The 26,312-nt window shown below is 39.5% G+C and overlaps 1 long non-coding RNA gene across 1 annotated transcript; it reads left to right on the top strand.

Annotated features, from left to right (window-relative positions):
* The first annotated feature begins 1,049 nt into the window (after positions 1 to 1,049).
* LOC122006352 lies at positions 1,050 to 3,512 on the top strand. Its single transcript, XR_006118682.1, has 2 exons — positions 1,050 to 1,223; positions 3,052 to 3,512. It is a non-coding gene; the product is annotated as an uncharacterized LOC122006352 (long non-coding RNA).
* Positions 3,513 to 26,312: the final 22,800 nt, after the last annotated feature.

Below are 26,312 nucleotides of genomic sequence, written 5' to 3'. Positions count from 1 at the left end.
GCCCTCAGATCCAGCCCCTCAGCCGATTCACATTCATCTACCCTTCAGGGCCATGACGACTCGGTCAGCATCACAACTAGCTCACCGGTCTACCAGAGGCTGCCCCTTAGACCAGGGTACGTCACCGTACTCACTCTTCATTCATTTGATTATTTAACTATTATTCTGCTCATATATCCGTAGGATCTGCCTCAAGCTTCGGGGTGTCAAGGATCGGGGAAACTCGAGCCCTTCTTGCAAGTAATGTTGACCAGAGACCTTATGATGACTTGGTCAACATAGAAGATAGTTCATCACACTCTCCCTCTGGATCATGACGACTTGATCATCATTCTAATCACATCATACCTGTATGTTCCGTCTTCTCAGCTTTTAAACGAGATCAAGAACAAAGCCAAAACGAGCTTATTCTTTCAATTGTTTGTGTTGGAACGGGGGAAGAAGCATGAGAGTAACAAAAGCACTTTCTACATCGTAAAAAAACAAATACACACTCATAACTCATAGTCAATTCCCATATAAACAACTTATAATTTATCGTCAAATTAACTAAAGTGTGGAAAGAATTTTTTTTTTCCGAAAACATTGTTTCCTCAATTTTTCTATGTGTATTAAGTAGAGGTAAGTAGGAATCAATCATGTACGCAATCTCTAAGAATCAAATCTATCGCCCCAGGTTCGAGTTTCATCATTTTTCTAGAATCAAATATAGTAGCATATTTCTAAAGAAGTTGCAATCAATCTCTTGGAGTTGGACGCATTCTCAATATGTAGCTTTACTGATCTGGAAAACTTGCCTAACCCCCAAAATGGAATTTTCTTAAATGCTATACAGAGAATCAAATAACATTAAATTTGAGATGATCCATAGAATAAATTGGAAAGGATTCATGACAGGTGGTCTAGAAGTTTAAATATCTCATGATTTTTTTTTTAAAAAAAAAAGGCTATAAATATACCGTAATATCAAATCTACACGATAGCTTGGGCAAGAAAAAAAAAAAAGAAGTTACGGTAGGCCATCTCACGTGGCCCTCACGTGTCTAATTGTTAGTCGACGTGTTAATTTCCGTAACAGCTGCGAAATTCCTCTTCCTCTCGGCGGAGAAGGGCACGGGCTTCATGCCGGAGTGGAGGATTTCAGGACCAAGGTGTGGAGCATGACGGGCGACCCTGTTGCCTCCCCAAGCACTGGAAGCGCCACACGGCCATCGCCATGTTCGGTATCTTCCCTGTCTGCATCCCCATTGCCATGAAATCTGCCGAACTCGAGCTCAGCACTCACCTCTTCTCCTCTCTCAAATCGCATTCCCTTTTTCCACTTTCCAGTTCGTCGATTAGAATTTGTTTGATCCCAAATACATCTCTTTTTTCCCCTCTTCATCATGTTTCTATCCTCCTGCGTTAATGGCCTACTTCTCTCCTTATTCTTTGCCTTACCCAATCGTCGGTGAATAATTCATCTAAAAAAAATGTTTAGTTGAATATTTTGCCGGTAAAACATTTTATACCTGCATCATGGAAAGCATTTGGATGTGGTAGTCTTTTCAGTAAAATTCATATTCTTTCTGTTGTATTTATGTTGCTTGAATCAAAGAAATATTTCAGTTGACAGGGTTTGCCATGACTATGCACGATGATATGATTGACCTATTGATTTAGTAGAATTGAAACATGTAACCAAAATGTTTAAGCTAAAGTTAATGGCAGTTAACCCATTTTTGCTATATACGCCCGTATAGTTATTCCAATTTTCAGTGGATTATTATATGTACTACCTTAAAGGCTTGATGTCTTCTTCGAATCCCCAACTCAACTCTTGCCTGTATCAAGATCTTGTTTAGTAGTAGCTCCATAATGTAACGTGACAGGAAATCAAGGTAGCCACATTCAAGTTGAGAATAAACCAATGACAGGTTAAGCTCAAGTACTAAATAGTTTTGCTTAGACATATTAGTTGGATGTTTTAGACATATTAGTTGCTTAGACATATTAGTTTTGCTTAGCCATAATGTTTTATTAGTTGCTTAGACATGCATGTTTTGAACGACATGTTATCTTGACCATATTCGTTCCTATAGCTATGAGAAGGAAATCCATGTATTTGTAATTCAATTATTGAAATCCTGGAGAAGAGGATCAAATGCTTTACTATGAACTGGAATGTGAGCAACACAATAATTTATCCTTTGATTTCTATTTTGCGACAACGACCTCATCTTCCAGTTTGTCCAATTCCTTTGCAGCTTTGATGCAAGAATTTTGGCAATAAAATGCTTTAGTATGATGCATTTCAAATATAAATAATATTTGGAGTTGTTCATTTGCCTTTGCAGTAGAATCTACTTTGTATTCCATTTTACTGTCTGAAATATGTCAGCAAAAGTGTGAAGAGAAAGATTGTTTTGGGTGGTCATACAGATTAAAATAAATCCTGATAGAGATTGTTTTAGGCGGTCATACATATTAAAATAAATCCTGATACTTCTACAAAAATCCTAGAAATATTAGTTATTGTATGAACTTATAGAAACGATCGAGTGCATATTATCAAACAATCTAGAAGGCTTGCATGTTTTTTTATTTAATTATATGTATGTATGTATGTATTAATTATTTGCTTCATTATTTTAATTGTGCTATATATCCTTTTTCTGGACAAAAAGAAGGCAAGGTTGGTGTGAAGTAGGACCATTAACAGGTGAGTGGTCAGGCCAACTATTGTTCTAGTTCATCATTTTTAAAATAAATATCTTAATCCATCATTTTGATCATATTGTACATTTGTATGAGCTAAGCAGTTGTCTAGTACAGCACCATGTACTGAAAAGTTTTCCATTTAAGTATTTTTCCACTTCTAACATAATATATATTTTTTATATTCAATATAGCACATCTTAAATTTTCATATCCTTCCCTCTGATTATATGCATCAATTAGGGAAACAATTATCCTGATCCAGTCGCATATTGGTATACATTTCAATTTACTTGTTTCATTAAAAAAAAAAAAAAAAATCTTATACATGCCTATCAATTTGCATCTTACCAGGTCAAGCCGTGCACTGAGGAATTTTCAATGGAGTCCATGATAATTTGAGCTGTAGCTTTCTTGCCCAAAATTGGAGGAATGATCTAATCCGCCTGCACATGTTATGTTCCTGAACATACAGCTGGTTAATTATCTGTTGTCGGTGCGAAAGCAGGCTTGGCCAAGTAAGGAGTAAACACTGTCTCGATGATGATTCTCACTAAGTTAACAAACAACTGCAGTAATGTCCATTTCATGGTAATTCTCTCTCACTCTCACTCTCACTCTCACTCTCTCTCAAGATTTCAAGGTACTGTTATGGCCACTGTTTGTCCCATCGCCAAGGACAATCATCATAGGGTGCAGAACAAGCCTCTAACCTAAAGATCCCATGCCAAATGAAACACCTCCTTCTCCTTATCAAACATAAACATAATTGTTTTATCTATACTGTTTTTCTAGTTAAAAGATGTTTTTTGTTATTTATTCCTCAACTTGAAATATGGGAGCTGACAACTAATAATAATAATAATAATAATAATAATAAAAAAGTTAAGCTCCCAAGCTTAAACCCCCAGCACCTGCTGTAATGAAGGATGAATTTCAGGAATTATAAGGGGCATTGTCAGACTAGATGAGTTGTGAACGTTTGAACAGCTTTATGATGGGACTTTAGACATGGACAGAATCAATTATGCACATTTATATATATAATTCCAAAGAAGAATGCAAATATTGTTGAGATAACTCATGAGCAAATTTCAATTTGCCCTTTTGCAAGGAAAAATAGCCGAGGTCAGTTTGATTTGATACTCCCAAGCTTAAACCCCCAGCACCTGCTGTAATGAAGGATGAATTTCAGGAATTATAAGGGGCATTGTCAGACTAGATGAGTTGTGAACGTTTGAACAGCTTTATGATGGGACTTTAGACATGGACAGAATCAATTATGCACATTTATATATATAATTCCAAAGAAGAATGCAAATATTGTTGAGATAACTCATGAGCAAATTTCAATTTGCCCTTTTGCAAGGAAAAATAGCCGAGGTCAGTTTGATTTGATATGTGCCAATGAAGTGTTGAATTTATGCCAGAACAGAAAAGATAGCAACATGATTGACAGAGTTAGTAGTCGTTCGTGATTTATTTTTTGTTGGTCTTGGAATGAATTGGCGAGGATGTTGGGACGAACGTATTCATCTTTTGCCATCATGATTGATAAAGCTAGATTCTGACCTTTGACAGCATTCATTTGAACGGTATTATACTATCCTAATTAAGCAGATTGATTAGTTGAGATGTAATTTTTCCGGGGTACCTCTTTGATCTTGTGTTTGTAGTGGACAAGTCCATTAACAGTTCGTGTGTTCAGTGATTCTGATCAGCACAATATTTTCTATTTTTCACACTGTCCAAAGAGCATCTCTTATCTCTTTGAGATGCTCTTACCTCTTTGAGATGTATTTTCTTGCTTTCGTATCAAATGGACAGGTAATTTATCAAGCTGTTCCTTCACATTCCTTTTCATGGTACAGTAAAGATGAGAAAGAGCTGGGGTTGGGAAATCAAGTCTCTAGTTGGTGACTTCGACAGTGAACTCACTCATCGCATTTGTACCCCACATCCAACGCATTTTAGTCCTGCAATCCAAAAGAATATCGCAGCTAATCTCTAGAGCCAGTTGCCTTCCAGGGAAGGTTGGTCTGGGGGAGGCTAACGCCGGACAACGACACCTCAGAATTGTCCCCTACTGCGACAATCTCAGAACAAATACTTTCATCACAGTTAGCTGATAATTTCGCCAATGACCATCAAGATCACTGTTTCTGATATCGTTGCTTTTTTTATTAATGCTGTACAAATCTCTTTTGTTAAATCGTTTAGGAGATGCTTATTTCTTTACTGATTACCACTGATCTGTATTTAAAAAAGGGTTTTGGATGACTGATCATGTCACTGTGGAAATTTTTAGTAGATCTACTCTCAATTTTAAGCTTCAGCAAGAAATTTCTTTATCGCATGGAACAAGTTTGCAATAGCTGATAAATCTGCACGGTTCTTGCTCGTCATTATATGCATTTAAAAGAGGGGAATTTTTTATAAGACAGCAATTTATAGAATCTGAGGACTAAGAATAAGCCAACATTTCCGTCTCTGATTCATCATTTACAAAACCGAAGATACGATGGAATCGTCGGCACTAACTTGATCCGGCTCAGAGCGTGAGCATGGAGATGGTTGTCAGCATCTCGTCGCTGGGGTCGAGGACCTGCATCCGGCGGCCGTTGCCGGTGGCGCGGTGGTGGAGATGGGTGATGGCCCTTTGCCACCGGCCGTAGTGTCGGCGCATGGCGACGTGGCCCAGTCGGAAGAGGAAGAAGCGGATGGAGACGGCGAGATCAATGCAGGAGTTGGGGAGTCGGGCGGCGACGAAGGGAAGCTTGAGCACGAAGGGGCAGAGGAGGGAAGCCAACAGCTGGAAGCAGCTATGCCCGCCGCCGCCTCCGAGGAGCTTTAGCTTGCCGATGATCAACAGGTGGGCGCCCATCGCAAACGACGACGCCGAAGAAGAAGAAGACGACGACGAAGAAGGAGCCCCTTAGCAGCGATGGTTGCCGCTTTAGGGATGTGGATTTATACACTCGATTAAAAAACGCTGCATTTACTTGAATGGATAAGTCTCAATAATGCTCCCAGTGATGTCATCACCGACGCCGATGTGAGATTGTGGTGGTGAAGCTCGACACCTGCTCGAATCATTGAATCAACGGTCCACCGTCTAGATCACCCTGATGATGAATGGATCGACGCCCGATGGTTCATTTGAGAATTGAGAGTCAGAACTGTTCGATGGCAGTTACCAGAGCAACAAATGGCAAGCACTCGTAATCTGATACGAATCTCATACTCCTACTTTGGGTATCTCCAATCCTATCACCAAAATATCAAATTTAATATAAAATTAACATCAAAATACTTTAACCAATATACTAAAATTCCACATCACCATATTTAATATGGAAAAAGATTTTCTATAAGACAAAAATAATAAAAATAATAAAGTACTTCCAACAAAAATCCATCACCCTACTTTCTCTTTGTCTGTATCTGTAGACTGTATCTTCCCAGTAACTCTGTTTTTCCCCTTCTTTGAGGTTGAGATCTGCTTCGTGTTGCTCTCTTTGCCTGCATTAATTGGCTGCTAACTAGTTATTTTCTATTATGGAGTTGCGGGCCCTGATACTCTCCACTTTGCTGCTGCTGGTTAACTAGAAGAAGTCCCGTAGAAGGAAGCTGGGAGATGACGCAGAGCTGGACTTGGAAGAAAGCCAAGTTGCGGTAAAGTTAGGTCTGTTTGCTTTCAGTCATATCATCATCAGCTACAGTCAGCTTTTCAAGTTGTTGTGCGCTCTCTCTCTTTCTCACTTATTGTTCACTCCAGCCTATCATGTCTCCCTCTTCTGTCGAATCTTGGTTCACAAGAAAAATATCTTCTGTTAGAAATAATAAATTATACTTATTTCTAAATAAATAGGACTAAATGTGAAAAAAATAAATTAATTATTATTTTCAGTCATTAATATTTAAAAATACAAAACACTTGCATCTTTTTTTTAATGCTTAATGTTTTAAAATCTTCTAAACCCTCTAAATTTTTTTTAATGATATTATTATTCTTAAAAGGTATATATATTTAAAGATTATAGAGACTGCTATTTATAGGGATTTACTATCATCATTATTGAGTCATATTATGATAAATCATGAAGAAATAATTATACCATATTAAAAGATATAATAAAATAATCATATCATATTAAAAGATATGATATTTATATTAAGGTAAGATTTTAATTAATTATGTAAATTTAAATTTTATAATATATGATCTCTTTATTAAGACAAAAGATTATGTATAAATAAAATCTTAACAAATATATCTCATTTAATAAGAAAATATTTGTAATCAAAATAAAATATTTCTAATATTCTCTCACTTGACACATGTATTTCATCATTCACTAAATGAGTATACACGATACATGAATCATGACAATAAATCCTCTAAATATGAGTATTATCTTCTATATATTAAATTGTATCATGTTTCTCAACCAATATAATATCATAATTGAGCTTCATTGATAACCAAATTGATCTAATGACAAAAATTATATAAGGGAACTAAGTCTCATCCTCTCTACTTAATCCCTAAATTTCAATGATGGCATGCCTTTAGTCAAAGGATAAACAATCATTAATTCAGTGATAATGTGCTCAATAACTACTGTCTTATCTTTAACACATTCTTTTTTTTTGCTAGATACTTAATGTTGATATGCTTAGTTTGACTCCGACTTTTATTATTCTTAGTCATAAAGACAGTAGCTGAATTGTCACAATATATCCTTAATGGCTTAGAAATAGAATTTATAATTCTAAGCCTCGAAATGAAACTCTTCATCCAAACACCATGCGAGGTCGCCTCAAAGCAAGATACAAACTTAACCTCTATAGTACAAGTGGCAGTCAACGTCTGCTTCACACTTCTGTAAGACATGACTCCACTGCTAGCATAAAAATATATCTAGAAGTTGATTTTTGTGAATCGATGCAGTTGACGTAGTCTGAATCAGAGTAGTCAATCACTTCTAAATTCTCAGCTTATCTAAATACAAGCATGTAGTCTTTAGTCCCTTGAAGGTATCTCATCACCTTCTTTGTAGCTTTCCAATGGTCTATACCCAGATTACTTTGATATCTTCCCAACATACCAACAACAAATACAATGTCAGGTCTAGTACAGAACTAAGTATACATCAAGCTTCTGACAGTAGAAGCATAAGAAATGTTTTTCATTTATTCTCTTTCAAAGTCATTTTTCGAACATTGGTCCATATTTAATTTGCCACCTTTCACCCAAAATCTCTCTAAAACTTTGTAGATATAGGTTTCTTAAGATAGACCTAAGATTCCTTGAATTCTATCTCTGTATATCTTAATGCCAATGACATAAGAAACATCACTCATATCTTTTATATCAAAGTCCTTAGAGAGAAATTGTTTTACCTCATATTGCAAACTCTTTATCTTAGGTTGCAAGTAAAATATCATCAACATAGAGAATAAGAAAATAAATCTTACTCCCACTGGTCTTCTGGTATATATATTGATCCATGACATTCTCCAAAAAAACTAAATGAAGAGATGACATCATGAAATTTCAAATACCATTGATGAGAAGCTTGTTTCAATCCATATATGGATTTCTTGAGCTTGCACACCAAGTGCTCACCATTACTAGAGAAAAAACCTTCTGATTGTTTCATATAAACCTCTTCCCTTAGATCTTCAATAAGAAACACAACTTCACATTTATTTGTTGCAATTCTAAGTCAAAATGTGCAACCAATGGCATAATAATGCGAAAGAAATTTTTCTTAGAGATAGGAGAAAAAGTTTTTTTTAGTCGATTCCTTCCCTTTGAGTGAATCCTTTAGCAACGAGTTTTTCTTTATATTTCTCAATGTTGCCCAATGAGTCCTTTTTTGTTTTGAAAACCCATTTACATCCTATGGTTTTTGTTGGTGCAATCAACTCTAGGGTTTTGAAGTTTATTTGACAATATGCTTAATAGAGTCTAATCAGGTCAAGGTTGACCAGATGACTAGCAAGGGTAGGGTGAGAAGTCTACAGAGTGATTAGTCCTAACTTAGGTTAGGTAAGGGAAGTCGTAACTACGGTTAGGCAAGAGAAGTCCTAGTTGTGACTTCACAAGGAAAATCTCAGCAGATTATGGAAATCAAGTAGGATTCGGTAGGTCTGGAGGATCCGATATCGAATCCCAATGTGCTGATCAAATGTTGAGTCCTGATGAGTGAAGCTAGGTGGTAAAAATTCTACGGAGAGGTAACCCTAGCTAGGTCTTGCTGAGTGAAGCCAGCTAGTGAAACCCTAGGAGGAGGTAACCTTAGGTAATGAGAAGTCTTGGAGAAGTAGACTCTAAGCAAGGTCAATCGAAAGGTTTTCAGTCAACCACATACGGTTGATCGAACCAGCATATCTTGGTAAATCTAAGTTTAATTTTACCATAGTATTTTTCATTACTATTATTGGTGTTGAATAATTTAGTATTGCAGGAAAAGTCTTAGTGGATAATGTTATCAAACACTGAGCAGAGAAAGTCTAAACAAGTATGGAGGATTAAATATTTGATAGGTAAGCTGAGGTATATAACTAGAGTGGAGCGACAAGGGAGGTCGTGCCTTGGGGAGGAACAAACCCTAGGTCACTAGTTCAACTGAAGAAATCGGGAGGTTTCTAAGTTGAGATCAAGACAAATCTTACTGTCTTTTCTTACTCATGCAATATTATACTAATGTGTCATGTGTTGAAGAGATATTTTTTATACTGTGGAACTAGCTCTATCAATTGACCGAATAGGAGGTTCAGTTAACCGAGCCAAGCTGATGTGGTAGGGTTCAGATCATGCAGAGCAAAATATGAAAGTCAGGCGGATTGATTGACTGAACTCAAGGATCAATCGACTGAACATTTAAAGGCATTAATAAAGAAAAAGATCGAATCTCAGCGAAGAATGAAATCAGGTTGATCGGTCGATCGATCCTAAGGATCAATCGACCGAACCCAAGGATCAGTCGATCGAACAATAAATATTATTAATGATGCAAAAATCGGATCTCAGAAAAGAAGAAATTCTGTGTGACCAGTCAACCGATAGGGAGATCGGTTGACTGAAAGGATCAGTCGACTGAAGGCTTTGTCAATCGACCAAAGGCTTTTGTCAGTCGACCAAATGCATCTTATAAAATGACCTTGAGATCCAAGTCGACGATAACACTTCTGTGTAATCTTCAGAGCATCTTTCTACTGTTCGTGCTACTGCTCTATGCTTCAACTCTGTGCAAGCTATGACACCAAAAGTTTCGATGATCTTCATCTTGTATTTCATTATCGGTATATTTACTTTAGCTTGCATAATTCTTGTAAACTTCATTCTATAAATTATAGTGAATTATCCAACGGTACGATCAAGGATCATGAATCTTGGAGTAGGAGTCGACACAGGCTCCAAATCAAGTAACCAACCTTATCACATTGTCTATTTTTTTAATTCCATTGCTATACTTTGATCTATTTTTGTGAAAAGAAAAAGATTTTTAACAAGTGATATTCATCCCCCGTCTATCGTTATTTTGATCCTTCAGTTCTTACATTATCGGGCAACTCGACAAGATCCCAAACTCCATTAGATGCCATAAAATTCAATTCTTCTTTCATTGTATTATACCAAAACTTTGGTTCACTACAACTCATAGTTGGTGAAAATGTTTCATGGTCATTTTTGGCTCCAACATTAAAATCCAATTCTTGTAGATACACAACATAATCACTAGGTATTGCTGATTTCGTTATTCTAGTAGATGTTCTTAAGTTATCCTCTTGAGGAACTTGTTCAATCGGTTGACCAATTCCTTATTATTCCTCATTAACAATTTGATCAAATAGACTTTCATCAAAATTTTATAGAATATCCTTAATTGATTGTCTAACACCCATTTATGCTTGAGGGGTGTGAATGATAACACATACATAACTTGAACAAGGTGGTTGATCATTAAAGTAATCTTTCTCAAGAACTATATCTTGAGAATGATCACTCCCACTAGTCAAGTCATTCTCAAGAAATTTTGCATTTCTTGATTCCACAATTCTAGTGCTATGAGATGGACAATAAAATCTATATCTCTTGGAATTTTTAGCATATCTAATGAAATACCCACTTATAATCCTTTGGTCAAGTTTCTTTTCTTGTGGGTTATAAACTCTTACTGTGGACAGACATCCCCAAATACGTATATGTAACAAACTTGGTTTCCAACCTTTCCATAACTCAAATGACGTCTTTGAAGCAGCCTTAGTTGGAACTCAATTTAATATATACACTGTCGTTTTAAGAGCTTCGGTTCACAAGGATTTAGTAAGTTTGGAGTTGTTGCACATACCCCTAACCATGTCAATTAAAGTTTGATTTCTTCTTTCAGCGACATCATTCTGGTCTAGTGAACCAAACATGGTGTATTGGGCAACAATCCTATTTTCTTGAAAAAACTTTACAAATGGGCCAAGTGTTTGTCCACTCTCAGTATATCTACCATAGTATTCTCTACCTCTATTTGTTCTTACAATCTTAATTTATTTTTCACATTATTTTTCTACCTCAGCCTTAAATATCTTAAAGGCGCTTAATGCTTCATTCTTATTATGAAGCAGGTAGATATACATATATCGTGGGTAATCATCAATGAAAGAGATGAAGTATTTCGGATCATGCATATCCATATCTAGGCAACATATATCTAAATATATGATCTCCAATATTTCAGTACTTTTCTTGGCACCCATTTTGGATTTGTTGGTTTGCTTTCCTTTAATGCGATCCACACAAGTCTTAAAATTAGCAAAATCTAAAGTACCAAGTACTCCTTCATTTACTAATCTTTTTATTCTCTCTATGGATATTTATCCCAATCTCCGGTGAACAAAGTAGAGGAATCCTCATTTATAACACACCTTATAAAACCCGCTCGAACATGCATAGTGATATTACTATTATTTTGCAAAGATATAGAATAAAGGCTATCAATCATTGTACAATTTTCAACAAGATTGGATTTATAAAATAAACTCACAGAGTTATTTAAAAATTTAAAAGAGTATCCAAATGGTATAAGCTTTGAAATAGAAATTAAATTTCTTGCAAAATCAGGAACATAAAATATTTTTTTCAACTTTAAAACAAAACCACTATCTAAAATTAAAACACATGTTTTTATTACCTCCCCATGTGAGCACATATTGCTTCCAGAATAGATGCTCCGCTCACTTACTACTGGCATCCTTAAGCTTTGCATAGCCTGTAAGATATTTGTTACATGGATTGTAGAACCAGAATCAATATACCAAGTGTTATAAATCATACTAATCATATTAGATTCATGATAGACAAATGAGATAGAAATACCTTTCTTTTCAAATTAATCCTTAAATTTCGTACCGTCCTTCTTCATGTGCCCCTTCTTTTTACATAAGAAACACTTCCTTCTAGATGTCAGGTTAGGATGGAATCTTTCCTTTCCCTTTCCATTGACTGTGGCTTATTTTTGTGGCTTTCCTTGTGGAGTCATAAGAACATTATCACTTATTTCCATCAACAACCTTCCTCTTGTACACACATGGTCATTAACTTATTGATTGACCACTTATCCTTATGTGTATTGTAGGAGATTTTGAAAGGATCATATTGATGAGGAAGAGTGCATACATGTAGTACACAAGGAAAGCTTCAAATATTTCCACCTTGAGTGTCTTTAATTGAGCTTTTATATCCCTTATCTTCATGATGTGCTCTCGCACACCTTTCACACTAGTGAGCTTAATTATGAGAATTCCATTATTAGGTTGTTAGTAAGGACCTTGTCTAAAGTTGCAAATTGTTCATCAATTGCTTTAAGTAGGTCCTTGACATTTCCATGCTTCTTAATCGAACCACGAATACCAGTAGAAATTTTGGTCTTTATGAATATTTCATAGAGACAATTAGATCGCTCCTATTTTTTCATAAAGGTCAATTTTATCAGGAATGTTAAAATCATTAATATTAAGTGGTTCGTCTTTCCTTATGGTATAGTTAATGTCCAACCACCCCAAATGAATGAGAACTCTTTCCTTCTAGACTTTATAGTTATTACCCTTGAGTTCGGGGTTATTAGAATGCATATTAGAGAAATTTAAAGATTGTGCTGCATAAATTAAATATATGCTTATTAAAAAATTAAGGAAAATGTCATGTTTATCAATGTAAATCATATTTAGAGAAAAAAATCTAGTGATATAAAACTTGCATGTGGGATAAAGTTTAATTCAATTATATTTTACTATAGTTTTATAATAAAACTATCTAATTATATTTTCTTTGACTCCTGTGGGTAAATCAAGAAAATATAATTTGATATTTTATTCTAGTTAATCATATAAATATAACAAAGATTTCTGTAGGATAAAATTTGTTATGTTTATATAATTAATTATAATTTATGTCCATTATGTGATCCTAATCCACTTAATGTATAACTTTAAATAATTAGGTATGTTGTGGCTAAACTTCAATTATTTAAAATTATACGATTCACTGGACCCTTTTTTTAATCTTTATATAGTAATTATTTAGTAACACAATCAACACTTTCCAAGAGTGCTCCTAGGAAAGATTGGTAGGGCAATGCCTCTTTAAAAACTACCATTCTTAGACAGAGCAACATTACCAAGCAGACTAGTGACACAGGCGTTAGCCTAAGGCAGGAGCATTAACAAGACTAGTCTATGAATCTCTCTTGGCTCATGTCTTCTTATGCCACCTTATAATTTCTATTTAAACTCCATTATTCAAATAATGAATCTTCATTAGCCTAAATTTTCTACTTAATTTACATGTAAAATTTTCAAGTCTAACATTAAATTACATGTATAACAAGAAAATATATCACATGTAAATTTATGCTAAGAAAATCAATATTCATAATTTTGGAAGGACAATTTTTTTAAATTCTAAATTTCATACATGCAAATAATTCACCATCATTGATATATTACATGTAAATTTATTCTAAGGAAATCAATATTCATAATTTTGGAAGGATAATTTTTCCAAATTCTAAATTTCACACATGTAAATCATTCACAATTATTGATATATTACATGTAAATTTATTCCAAGGAAATCAATATTCATAATTTTGGAAGGATATATATATGTAGGTCTAGGTAGGTCTGCTAGAGAGGGTGAATAATCCTGAAAAAAAAAATTAAAATAATATCTTGCTTTCCAACTTAGCAAGAACAAAAGATTAATAGAAGCAAGTAATTAACATAAAAATGACAACTTAATGAAAAAGTAAGAAGACTAAGTTTTTTATTTGGTTACAACTTTAAGTGGTTGTTAACTAAAAGAGGTTGAAAATAACTCCAACAAAAAGACTCCTTCGTTGAAGGCGGAATAGCCTCCTACAAATGTTAACAACTCAAGAAAATAGCTAGGAAATGAATACAATTATTGTTGTTTAAGCTGTGTCTTAATTCCTAGCATCGAGGGACTTTTTATAGTCTCTTGGGATAAAGTATCCATTGACGTTTGTCACTTGGAGGCGCCTCCAAGGAGGTCTAAAGTGCCTCCAAGAGGATAGAGCTTATCCTCTAATGATAAGACTTTATCCTTCTCAACGGCTACTGGAGGTACCTTCGACTAGCTTGAGGGTGCCTCCCATGAAGACGCGAGGGTGCCTCCCATAAAGGCGCGAGGGCGCCTCTTATAAAGGTGTGAGGGTGCCTTCTATCTATTTGAGGGCTCCTTCCATGATAGGCGCGAGGGCGCCTTCCATCACCTTGAGGGCGCCTTCCATCACCTTGAGGGCGCCTTCCACCATTTATCTTGAACAGTTAACCTTCATGAAATGTTAACTCTTCCTTGTTTTTCCTAATATAATGGGTCATTCTCCAGTTATCCAAAGTTGAACTCCTCGAGTTTTCGTCTCTCAAACACTTCGGTTGTGTTTTTTTTGTCCATCGGTGTACTCTTCTGCAGTCTATTCATCCCTTGGATGTACCGAGCCTATCGACTCGCTTCTCGTTTCATCCTTCTCACTTATCATGTTTTCTGCTCGACTTCTTGTGGTCCTAAGTTTTTGCACACTTAGACACAAGACATCAAAACAACATATGACCTAACTTAACTCGACTGGTCATATTAAAACTTACAGTATATATATATATATATATATATATATATATATATATATATATATATATATATATATTTAATTTAAATTTCATGCAAAATTTTCATAATTCTAAATTATGATTTTTTTAAATCTGAATTCGTACATATAAATTTTCTAAATTCTAATTTTTTTATTTAAAAAAATAGAAATTAGAAAATTATATAAAAAAATTTTGCTCAATCGATAATTATATCAAAACAAAAGTAAAAATTGCTTTATTACCAATTGTTAGAAAAAATAGATCATGCTTGTTTCTAAAAAGATATAATAGCTGAATGCGAAAAAAATAAATCGTTTGCTATCCCTTACCATTGATATTTGAAGAATGCTTGCACCTTTTTTGATGCTTAATATTTTAGCGCCTTCTAAACACTCCAAATATCTTTTATAGATGATGTTATTATTTTTAAGAATTATAAATGCAATTATTTATAGAGGCTTATTATCATCATTAAGTCAATCCTTAATATTATGATAAATCATGATGAAATAATCATATCATAAATATTAAGATAAGATTTCAATTAATTATATAAATTTAAATCTTACCATATATGACCTATTTATTAAGATAAAAAATTGTACATAAATAAAACATTAATAAATATGTGTCGCTTAATTAGTAAAGATTAGTAATTAAAATAAAATGTTTCCAATGTCAACTTCTTTAAACGCGAGGCATGAACTGACTGCTATATGTTGCATCATTTACCCATTCAATTAATCCTACTGCAAGTATCTCCGTTATCTTCTTGGCATTTAATTATTATGAGCATGGTACTTTTCACATCGTTGCCTTTCCCACTCAGTGAGCACAACTCTATGACTGTATACCATCAATTGGTATATGATTTGAAGTATTTATTCAAATATTGAGGCCCGACACTAAAATTCAAAACGATTTTTTATTTATTTTCTACAGGTATTTATACGAAGAATCATTTTCCTTTATCAAAAAAGTTCATACATTGATTGCAACGTGAAACAAATTTCCACAATAATTGAAGGATGTGTGTACGTGGATGGCCATGGCGTGAATGGTATCCTTCTCCTGGAAAGCTGGCGTGAAGAAACTCTAAGGTCTAACTCAACTGTCGAATCTAATTTTTGTTTATAATCTTCAGACTATTCATAAACAAGCAGTCAAATATATATAATCTAAAGTTTTTTTTTTCCCTTCGGGCTTCGGCCCTTCAATTTGGAATTTTGTTTGAAACAAATTCGTCGGATCCTACATTTGTATTTGTGTATATAGGTCTACTAAAGTTATGTCAAAGTCATTAATCTCCATTGTTCTCGAGATCACGACTAGAAACCACCATGACTCCACAGGTCATCCGAGTTGATATGTGATAGGATGCTTGCCACATAAGGTCACGGAATCGAAACTCAGGGTAATCGGGATGTAAATCCTCGGTCCCTGTGCAACTCATCCCACCTGCCACATGCTCGCTCAGGATGCTGTGATTTACCTCCCTCGTGATGACCTTAGGTCGGGTGCGGCGGAGGCACCGGGGGCGAGCCTTTTGCCACGACTAGAAACCACCATTCACAAGTCATCGAGATTTCTGAATCCAGCTCATAGTCAGTCAACGAACGGACAACTTCCCGCGAGATATCCGCGCGCCACCAATTTATGAGGAACGACATCCATTTTTCTCTGATCTATAAATTAGCAGCGCATGGTTCTTTCATGAATCTACATTCTTCGCCATGCTCTTGCTCATGTCGGTCACCTTTTATGCTCTCGTCTGCTCGGAGATTCTTGCCTCCTTGGCAGCCGCCTTCTCCTTAGCTTCCACTTCTCCTTCCACTTCTAAGTCGTACTACTTCATCCCGAAGCGTCATGGGATATATACTTCTTTCAACGGTAGCATTTTCAACTCGCAGCGAATCGGCAGGGCATGGCATTGCCATTAAGCATGGCAGAACAGTGTACGAGGAGCCCGTGCTGGCCCAGTTGATAATTATTGTGAATATCAAAAATTAATTCCTTAAAATATTAGAAAATAAACAATAAAACCGGACGTTAAAAAAACAGAAGGCATGATTATACATTCTTATTAATCAAAATTTTCTGATATATAAATTTAAATAATTATTTATATAGACTTAAATAAAAATAGAAAGATAGAAAAGAAATGCCGACTAAAAGAAAATTTTTTAAACATGCTAAAAAATTTAAAATATGGTAAACAGACTTGAAATATAAAAGTATAAAAAATAATATTTATCAAAAATATTTTAAATATCAAATTCGATAAAAATAATAAAAAGATTAGATTTATTCTTTTATTTCCGTATTATTTTATGTGATTGAGAAAATTCCTCTTTAAATTATTGGTTATATCATCATTGATCCCGTTCGAAAGTTGAGTCGGACAGAGACTGGCCGTGCTGTCGCTGGTGCTGACGGAGAGTCACCGAGACGCCTGGTTGATCTGACACCTACCGGAAGGATTCCCACGAGCGGATGACGAGGAGTGATGACGGGGACGATGATGTGAGAGCTCTACGCACACTCAGACAAACCGCCTCTATGTTAGAGACCAAGAACTAGGGAAAAAGTCTTCGGGGTCAGGCCCTCCGATGCTCAAGTCAGGTACTTTTTTCCCAGAATCACAGTGGAAGGATGAAAACTAAAAGACGAGAATGAAAAGACGAGTGAGCCTCCCTTTTTATATGACAGTGGATGCTTCTAGAGTCTGACGAGTGTCAGGGAATGTCAGGTGTCAGGATTTATCTGGCGGTGAATGACACGTGACATCTTTCTATAGGTCTGAGGAGGGATCAGGAGGCAACGAGCCACAGACCATTAGCATATTCCCTAGCATGTGGTGATTATTCTCTGATGGGTTGTTACGATCCTCTGGCTTGATTGTCGCGTAGTGCCTGTTCGCGCTGGTCTGTTAACCTTAGACTGGGTCTTCGTATATGTAAATCTTGACCTGTATGCCCAGACCTGCCTTCCCTGACGCATTCCCCGACTTGTGTTTGTTGTCCCACAAATTCAGATATGTACGTCCCACCCTGCATTTGCTATTCAGTCTATCTCAGTAGGTCCAGATCTGCGCCTACCGCCCTGGCAATCGAGGCATTTGCTTATCGTTCCTTAAGTCTTGTCCCGTATGCACGACCTTGTTCCGTATATTACCATGACCTGTAAGCCTTCGTCCACATATCCTGATCTGTACGTCTTTAGTCCGTGTATCTTGTTCTGAATATCTTGTCCTGTAGATCCCGACCTGTAAGCCCTAGTCCACATATCTCGACCTGTATGTCATTGGTCCGCATATCCTGCTCTACGATCTTTGGTTTGTGTGTCCCGACCTGTACGCCTGGATCCATGTATCCTATTCCGCAAGTCCATAAGTCCTGACATGTAACCCTTGGTTTGCATATCCCGACCTGTACGCTTTGGTCCGTGTATCTTGTGCCGCAAATCTATAAGTCCTGCCCTGTAATCCTTGGTTTGCATATCCCAACCTGTACGCTTTGGTCCGTGTATCTTGTGCCGCAAGTCTACAAGTCCTGCCCTGTAATCCTTAGTTTGCATATCCCGACCTGTACGCTTTGGTCCGATCCTGACCTGTATGCTTTGATCCGCATATCCTGACCTGTAATCCTTGGTTTACACATCACGACATGTACGCCTTGATCCGTGTATCCTGTACCGCAAGTCCACAAGTCCGCACCTGTAATCCTTGGTTTGCCTATCCCAACCTGTACGCTTTAGTCTGTGTATCCTGTGCCGCAAGATTACAAGTCCTTCCCTATAATCCTTGGTTCGTATATCCCAACCTGTACACTTTGGTACGGGTATCCTGTTCCGCAAGTTTATAAATCCTGCCCTGTAATCCTTGGTTTGCATATCCCGACCTGTACGCTTTGGTCCGGGTATCCTGTTCCGCAAGTCTATAAGTCTTGTCCTGTAATCTTTGGTTTGCATATCCCGACCTATATGCTTTGGTCCAGGTATCCTGTTCCGCAAGTCTATAAGTCCTGACTTGTAGGTCTTACCTTTCGAGTTCCTACTTGTGCTCGACCAGGACCATCCTGTAACCTAGCCCTTTGAACTCCACGTAGGCCGGACTTTTGACCTCCACGTAGGCCGAACTTTCGACCATCACGTAGGCTTGACTTCTGACCTCTACGTGAGCTTGACTTTTGACTGCCTCGTGGGCTTGACTTTTGACCGCCCCTTGGACTTGACTTCCGACCACGTTTGTTGTCCGACCCCATTATTATGCACCACATCAATCATCATAAGTGTTATCAACGTGTTAATGATCTTTTCTTGATATGATACAGTAAAAAGTTATTGAATCCGTTGATTTGTATACGAATACTAAAAATAATCTTCTAAATTCTATTGATTCATGTACGAATATTAGGAAATAGGAAAAATAAAATTTGTGGTTCTTGAAAAAGGTGATGTCAATTGACTCCACAAAATCAACTTGGCTTGATATCATCTGATTTTCTGTCTACAGAAGTATAATCTTCCACTAATTGAATGTCTTGTTTTAGATTCTACACTATACATCAATCGCTAAAAATTGTATGACAAAATTTTTTTCCCATGAGTGTCTTGTTTCAAATTCTATAATAGACATCTTTCTTGGGTACTCTATAATAGAAATAAAAAATAATAAAGAATAATTATTTTTGAATGATTATATAATCAAAGCTTATTTATATAAATTATCTAATTAATAATAAAAATATTAAACATGAGATAATAATAATAATAATAATAATAATAATAATAAAAAACTTAGAAATATTATCTTTTGCAATAAATATTTGATTACAATGTTAAATATGATAAATCTTGATGATTTAAAATCAATTCGAAATTATTTTCTATAATTACTTTCTCTATTATCATTACTCTTCACTTTGTTGCTAGTTAACTAGAAGAAGTCCGGTAGAAGGAAGTTAGGAGATGACGGACATTGCGAAGGACAGCCAATTACAGTCAAATTAGACCTATTGCCTTTCGATCATGTCATTATCAGCTACAGTGATATCGTTTCGCGCTCTCTCTTCCTCCCTCACTCTCCCATAGAATTTATCCCTACGGACTTAGCTGAGTTGATAAGTGACAAGTTAATTATCACATAAGATCTTAGGGATCAAATCTCGAAACTGACAGAGCGTAAATCCCTACCACTCATAAAACTCATCTTGTCTATCACTTGCCTTCTCAATCATCATGATTTATTTTTTTCGTATTAATCTTAAGACGGATTAACGAGAACGATGAGACAAACATATTGATCACCTTTTACCACTTTCCCATAGGGTTCATTCCTTTAGAATAAATATCCTCCCATCTAGCCATATGGAGGCCATTTGTTATCATGATTTATCCTTTCATTTTGATATGGACCGACGATGAATGTTCGATCGAAATCAATTTTGTTCGTAGTCTTCCTCTTCTGTCGAATCTTGGTTTGTAATTAAAAATAAATCTCAACTTCTGCTTTAAACGTGAGGTACGAGCTGAGAGCCGACCCATTCGGCATTCGGTATTCGGTATTCAGCATTTAACATTCAGCATTCAGCATTCAGCCTTCAGCAATGTTCCACTGTGCCGATTGCGTTATTCGCCCACTGAATCAATACTGCTGCAACTTTCTTCACTGTATGTTGAATATTTTATTCCTAATCTGTCAAAAGAACGGTACTTATTTATCTGATAACATAACTTGAGCTGATAATTTTAAATTCTGTTAGTCTGTCTGAGTAAGTTGATCATTAAGTTATTATGTCCATCGTACGATTTTCTATCCGGTCCGATCGTTGATCACGCCGTCTGTCGGTGGCGCTTGTCTCGTGAAAGATATAGTCAGATGTTATTTTTGTCGGTATCGAGACCGAGCGGAAGGGCCACTCGGCCCGTCAGTCACCCGGTCGTTCGCTGGGCATCACGGCTAAGCCGAGCGGATAGTCCGCTCGACCGAGGGCGACTGGCGCGGTCCTTTGAACAAAGAGGAGTCCTGCTTAGCTTGTGAGCGTCGGAAGCTCGGCATAACGGCCGAGCTGTCGAAGCGCCGGCTCGGGCGTTGTCCGAGCCGATCATACCTCGGCAATCGGTCGAGCTGTCGAAGCGCCGACTCGGGCGTTGTCCGAGCCGATCACTCAGGTAGGTTGACTTTGACCGCGACCGCCGTGGGGCCATTGACCATCATCCGGGCGGACCCCCTTTCTTACCACCGGATCACGTGCCTCCTCCTCAAGTCTAGTCGAAGAAGGCTGTAAATCCGACTGACTGGACTAGTCTGTCGAAAAATTGCTCCGGTCAGGGAAGTCGAGCGGCCCTAACCCTACCTCATAATGCCGATTGGAAGTGTGCCCGCTATCACTTGGCAGGATTTTTATTGATTGGTTTGCCTATCTGAAGATGGTCAACGATGACTTGCCTCAGATCTCCTCGGAATGTTCGCAAATCCCATCCATTAGGGCCGAGCACGCGGCCACGCCCTCGTAATGGCGCTCATTAAATGCCCTCCTATGATTGACAGCCACGTGGCACCGCCGCCGTCATCACACGCTTGAGGTGATAGGCTTGATGTGACCTATGTCGGTTTGAATTCAACGGTGCGATTTGCGTCTTGGGGCCTGCGACCTAGATCGGACGGCTCCGCTTGGCCGAACCTCTTCTTTATAAAGTCGTCGCGTTGTCTCTGATTCGTTTCGCACTCTTCGCGTTTTGGTGCTCCGGCTATTCGGTGTTTATCGCTCCATAGACGATTTGTGTTCAGGGCTTCGTCGACGCACGCTTTCCCCCCATCCTCCGTGTAAGGCCATTGCTCCTTCTTATCTTTGACTCTGTTTCTCTCGTCTTTTTGAGCTTTTAGTGTTTCCCCGTCGTCCTTTTCGTTGACATCCCTATATTCTTGTTTTCTCCACTGTTCCGGCGATGGCGAGTTCGTCGCAACCGTCTGACTCTACTCCCGACCTCTGGTATACTACTATGGAGAGCCGGTTTGACGCAGGTGACGCGGTGAGCTTCGTCTGCACCTTCGATCTTCCTCCTGATTATAAATTAATATTAGCTTATTCGTCCGATCGGCCTCATGATCCGCCAACCGACACTACTTGTTTCTTCCGAGACCAGTTTGTAGTTGGTCTGCATTTTCCCCTACATCCGTTCGTCATTGAAGTATGTAATTACTTTCGCCTCCCGCTCGGACAACTCGTTCCAAACTCGTTTAGATTGCTGTGTGGCGTAGTTGTCTTATTTAGGCTGCACGACATCCCTTTAATTCCCAAGATTTTCCATTACTTCTACTATCCCAAACAGTCCGAGTGGGGTACTTTCCTTTTCCAGTCTCGGATCGGCCTTGTCTTCTTCGACAAAATGGCCACCTCTAATAAACACTAGAAAGAATACTTTTTCTTTCTGCGCTTGCCCGAGTTGCCGCCCTTCCGAACCAAGTGGCAGACCGCCGTACCCTCTCCGCCAGAGCTCGGTAAATACAAGAGTCAGGCGACCTACCTTTATGCAGCCAACATGCTGGCCGACCAAAAGTTCAACATCCACAAACTGCTCTGCGAGGGCGTATTATACATGTTTGGGCTGAGTCCGATCCGCTCGAAACTTCCGAGCAGCATGGGTAAGCACTTTTTTGATCCTTTTTTCCTTTTGATCTAACTGATTTGTTTTCCCTTTCTGTAGTTGACATCATGATGCGCGCTCGCGCTACCGAGCGGATGAGTTTGAGGGCCGCTGAGATTGAAGCGGCGGCTGCTAAGGAGATGACCGACCTGGGCATTGCGCCGGTCGGCTCACACGAAGGTGAGAGCGGCAATGCACCTACTGCAATCGGTGGATCAGCCGTTCGGGTTTCTACAACTAAAGCGGTGGGTGATGCTACGTCGTCCGCTAGACATCCCTCTACTCGAGACGAGGACGTGGAGCACTCGGCTGAGGATGTTCCTTTGGTGATCTGCAAATGGCGCTGGACGGAGACAACCGCCCGGTCGGCTATTCCTGTGGAACAGGTGTCTGAGCAGGTTGGCGCTCCATTCGTAGGGGTGGACCTGGCTCCGGCTTCGATCGAAGCAATTTCTTCGGATTGAACTCTTTCACAGCTCGATCTACCGGCAGATCCTATTGAAGCGCAACCAGTCAGTTCACTGCCCCCGGCCCGTCGACGTATACGTCGTTCCGGCATCACTTCTGCTCCGACCAGCCAGTCCTCCGGTCCTTCAGGTTCAGCTCAGTCTGCTCCGAGCGGCCGCTGAGTGGTTAAGGCCGTCCTGCACCCACCCACAGAAGAATTCGTTCAAGAAGCTGACCGACCCACAATTCCCGAACATCAAATCACCATCCGTGGACCGCTTGCCAGAGTATGGGAGGATGCGAGGGCCTGCATTGTCCTAATGGCTCCCGGTCAGCTCAGCGACAGCCATCTGTAGCATGCCACCGGTGTATGCCTCCCCCACCTCCCTTACATTATTATTTTTGCTAAGCTTTTGCTATTTTTATCTGAGTGCAGAGCTGGGTGGAGAGCATCGCTATCAGCAACCGCTTGGCGCTGCTGGAGGAAGAGTTGAAGAAACTTAAGATTTCCGGGGGAGGCGCGGCCGAGGGGCCTTCACCTGCTGAGCTGAAAGCTGAGCTGGTCAAGACAAAGAGGCTTTTGGAAGATTAGTGGCATAAATCCTCCGGACTGGAAACCATGGTGGCTCGGCTTGAAGCCCGAGTCAAGACACATGACCAGGAGATCAAGCTGGCGACTACAAGGGAGAACAGGGCCGTTGATGATCTAGACGTAAAAAATGTTGAGGCCCGGGCGCTGGAGCGACGTGTCCAAGAATTGGCTGATCTGTTGTCCGCCGAACAAACAAGCCGATCGGGGGAGCGGACTGATTTCCAAGGAAAATTGAAGAACCTACAAGACGCCCTCAAAGCTTCTCGAGCCGTCCTCAAGGAGTACCAAGACGGCGAATCAGGTTGCTTTGCTGTGATGAGGCAAAGTTACATCCGCTCGGAAGATTTTGCCCAGAAAGTATGTGACCGGCTCATTATCGCCTTTGAGGAAGCCATTAATTCTACAACTGCTTATCTGAAGGGTAAGGGGCATCTTCCTGAAGCGATGGCTATCCCGCCTAAGGACCTGGCCGGCCTACTCGAGGTCATCCTTGACTCGATTTTTGATTATTTGGAGTCAGGAGGACTAATCATTTTGTGAGTTGTTGATGTATGCTAGCCGTCCGGTGGGAACTTTTTAATGAAAGTTTTCCCGTGTTTACTCTTGTCGTTGGTTGATCGCTTAAGTCCGAGCGGGATACTTGACCTTAATTTCTGATAAATGCCAGTATAGTGACTCCTTGATATAGAACCACCGCTCGACCATTACTCGGAGATTTAGAGATGCTTTCGATTGGATATTCATACTAATCGAACTGACCCTTAGGTTGTCGCTCAACGGACTCCGGGTCAGAGGGTGTTATAGTCGTTGGTCCGACTCGTCGCCGCTCGACTGTCTTCGGGCCGGGGGGTTTATAGTCGCCAGTCCGACTTTAGAGTTCAACGTCGCCGCTTGACGGTCTTCGGGCCGGGGGGTTTGTAGTCGCCGGTCCGACTTTAGAGTTTAACGTCGCTGTTCGATGGTCTTCGGGTCGGGGGGTTTGTAGTCGCCGGTTCGACTCTAGAGTTTAACGTCGCCGCTTTATGGTCTTCGGGCCGGGGGGTTTATAGTTGCCGGTCCGACGCTAGAGTTTAACGTCGCCGCTCGACGGTCTTCGGGCCGGGGGTTTATAGTCGCCGGTCCGACTCTAGAGTTTAACGTCGCCGCTAGACGGTCTTCAAGCCGGGGTTTTTATAGTCGCCGATTCAACTCTAGAGTTTAACGTCGCCGTTCGACGGTCTTCAAGCCGGGGTTTTTATAGTCGTCGGTTCGAATCTAGAGTTTAACGTCGTCGCTCGACGGTCTTTAGGCCGGGGGATTTATAGTCGCCGGTCCAACTCTAGAGTTTAACGTCGTCGCTCGACGGTCTACAAGCCGGGGTTTTTATAGTCGCCGGTTCGACTCTAGAGTTTAACATCGCCGCTCGACGGTCTTCAAGGAGCCTAGCCGTTCGGCGTATTACTTTCTTTTTGATATCATTCCTACATTCAAAGGGAGCCGAGGAACGGAAAATACATATAACGAATTACATTGGCACACCTTTCATCCAACTAGGTACGGCTAGAGATTTTTAGCGCTCCATGGTCGTTCTAGCTGCCGTCCATTTCATCTTCGAGATAATAGGCGCTCGATCGGAGCTTCTCGATCACCTTGAAGGGCCCAGCCCAGGGTACCTCAAGCTTGCTCACATCTCCAACCGGCTTCACCTTCTTCCATACAAAGTCGCCGACTTGGAATGCCTTGGGAATCACTCACCTGTTGTAATTCTGCTTCATTCTTTGTCGGTACGCCATTAGTCAGACGGCTGCTTTGGCTCGTGCCTCGTCTATCATGTCCAGCTCCAGCTACCTCCGCTCGGCGTTACTCGCATCGTACTGTTGCACCCGATCAGATTCTACTCCGATCTCCACGGGAACGACAGCCTCTCCTCCGTACACCAAGTGAAAAGACGTGACCCCCGTTCCCTCCTTAGGGGTAGTGCGAATCGTCCATAACACGCTTGGGAGCTCATCTACCCAGCTGCCACCGATATGGTCGAGCCGAACTCGAAGAATCCGCAGGATCTCCCGATTGGTGACTTCAACCTGCCCGTTACTCTATGGATAAGCCACGGAGGTGAAGTGTTGCTGAATGCCATACCCTTTGCACCATTCTCGGAGCTGCTGTCCGACGAATTACCGCCCATTGTCGGACACGAGCCATCGTGGAATTCCGAATTAGCATATTATGTGCTGCCAGATGAACTTCTTGACCATCTGCTCGGTTATTTTCGCGAGCGGCTCGGTTTCCACCCACTTTGAGAAATAATCTACCCTACTAGTAAAAACTTCCACTGTCCGGTCGCCATGGGGAAGGGTCCTACAATATCCATACCCCACTAGTCGAATGGGCAGGCTATTGTAGAGGCCTTCATCTCCTCCGTCGACCGATGGGAGAAGTTGTGATATTTTTGACAAGAAAGACAAGTGGCGACGGTCCGAGCGGCGTCTTCCTGGAGGGTCGGCCAGAAATATCCAACTAGAAGGATCTTTTTTGCTAACGACCGGCCGCCCAGGTGTCCTCCGCAGGATCCTTGATGCACCTCCTTTAGTATATACTCCGCGTCTTCCGAGCTGACACACTTTAGCAGCGGACGGGAGAAAGCTTTCTTGTAGAGCTGGTCCCCTATGAGGGTGAACCACCCCGCTCTCCTTCTTAGCAACTGTGCCTCATCCCGACCGGACGGAGCATCTCCTAATCGCAAGAAATCCACTATGGCCGTCCTCTAGTCTCTAGG

This window comes from Zingiber officinale, chromosome 7B, assembly GCF_018446385.1.
Source record: "Zingiber officinale cultivar Zhangliang chromosome 7B, Zo_v1.1, whole genome shotgun sequence".
Classification (NCBI taxonomy): Eukaryota; Viridiplantae; Streptophyta; class Magnoliopsida; order Zingiberales; family Zingiberaceae; genus Zingiber; species Zingiber officinale.
This window is presented reverse-complemented; position numbering and strand designations above follow the sequence as displayed.